The sequence below is a fragment of the Egretta garzetta genome, unplaced genomic scaffold (genome assembly GCF_000687185.1).
Source record: "Egretta garzetta isolate BGI_Z169 unplaced genomic scaffold, ASM68718v1 scaffold152, whole genome shotgun sequence".
Taxonomy (NCBI): Eukaryota; Metazoa; Chordata; class Aves; order Pelecaniformes; family Ardeidae; genus Egretta; species Egretta garzetta.
The window spans coordinates 1,820,859-1,822,580 of record NW_009259037.1 but is presented as its reverse complement, the minus strand read 5'-3'; positions in this window follow the sequence as shown (position 1 = coordinate 1,822,580).

The window sequence follows — 1,722 nt, the reverse complement described above, 5'->3', positions numbered from 1 at the left end:
GGGACATGGGCCGGCAATGTGCGCGGGCAGCCCAGAAGGCCAACCGTACTCTGGGCTGCATCAGGAGAAGCGTGGCCAGCGGGTCGAGGGAGGTGATTCTGCCCCTCTACTCTGCTCTGGTGAGACCTCACCTAGAGTACTGCGTCCAGCTCTGGAGCCCTCAGCACAAGAAGGACATGGACCTGTTGGAGTGGGTCCAGAGGAGGGCCACAAAAATGATCCGAGGGCTGGAGCACCTCTCCTATGAGGACAGGCTGAGGGGGTTGGGGGTGTTCAGCCTGGAGAAGAGAAGGCTGCGGGGAGACCTGATTGCGGCCTTTCAGTACCTAAAGGGGGCCTATAGGAAAGATGGGGAAAATCTTTTTAGTAGGGCCAGCTGTGACAGGACAAGGGGTAATGGCTTTAAACTAAACCAGGGTAGGTTTAGACTAGATATAAGGAAGAAATTCTTTACAGTGAGGGTGGTGAAACACTGGAACGGGTTGCCCAGGGAGGTAGTGGAGGCCCCATCCCTGGAAGCATTCAAGGCCAGGTTGGACAGGGCTGTGAGCAACCTGATCTAGTTAGCGGTGTCCCTGTTCCTGCAGGGGGGTTGGACTAGATGACCTCTAGGGGTCCCTTCCAACCCAAAACATTCTATGATTCTATGATTTTGGAGGCTGTCGCTGTAAAGAAGAGGTCTGTGCTTGGAGAAGCACAGCCCTTTATGTACTGGAAATGTGAAGATGAGAAGTATCTAGCTCCTCATGGTGAAGGAGGAAGACTACTTTTGCCATTTTATGAGTTGTTAATAATACATAAAACACCTTTAAACTTGGTAATCTCATTGGAGGGAGTAAGTACAGTTGCAGAACTATGCAGAAACGTTCATGGGTCGACCTTGAGTATAGTTCATTAATTCAGTCTTTCAGTGAAATACCGGAGTCGCTGCCTTTGGTCATGAGGACCTACTTGGTATTGGAAGATTTTGTTTCTTACAGAGAGTTGGCTCCATGAGAAACATAAAAATCTAGCTTCAGGAGTCATAACTGTTTTGGTTTTCAGATTATTATTATTTTTTTTCCAGCCAACCCTAGTTTGCAGTGTATTTGTCAGATAAATTTCCTTTCTTCTGGGCATTGCTAATCTCAGTGCTCAGAGTTTCCAGATGTTCTTTTGGGAAGGGTAGGGAGGATTGGTCTCTGAATTACTTTTTTTTTTTTTCCCTGTTGTTTTGTAGTCTATTGTCTTCTGAAGATGACAGTTCTCAAAAATTCTGCTTTCTTATCAGCCAGTTATTTAAAACCCAACCCATCCCATGGTTTCTCTTATTGGTTATGATGCTATTTCATTGGTGAGTGGGGTAATGCATCTTTCCCATTTGAATTGTCTTAGGTAGTATACACCTGGGTACTGTCTTTTCAGAGGAAACCAATTTTTGTTCTCTCCAAAGTTACTCCCTGGCCAGGAATGAAGTTTGGCTGAGCAGGGGCAGCCAGGGGCTTGGTGGCCGTGGGGCAGGAGCTGCTTCCAGCATTCATTTTTTGCAGTTGACTTCATCATTGGCTGAAGGTGTTCATCTAGTGCTCCTTCAAGGAAGGAGCCCCTCACTGCAGGAAAGAAGTTGTGTTGCTGGAACGTGTCCAGAGGAGAGAGCAAAGTTGGGGAGGGGTCTGGAGCCCCAGGCTGCTGGGGAGCGGCTGGGGGAGCTGGGGGGGTTCAGCCTGGAGCAGAGGAGGCTGA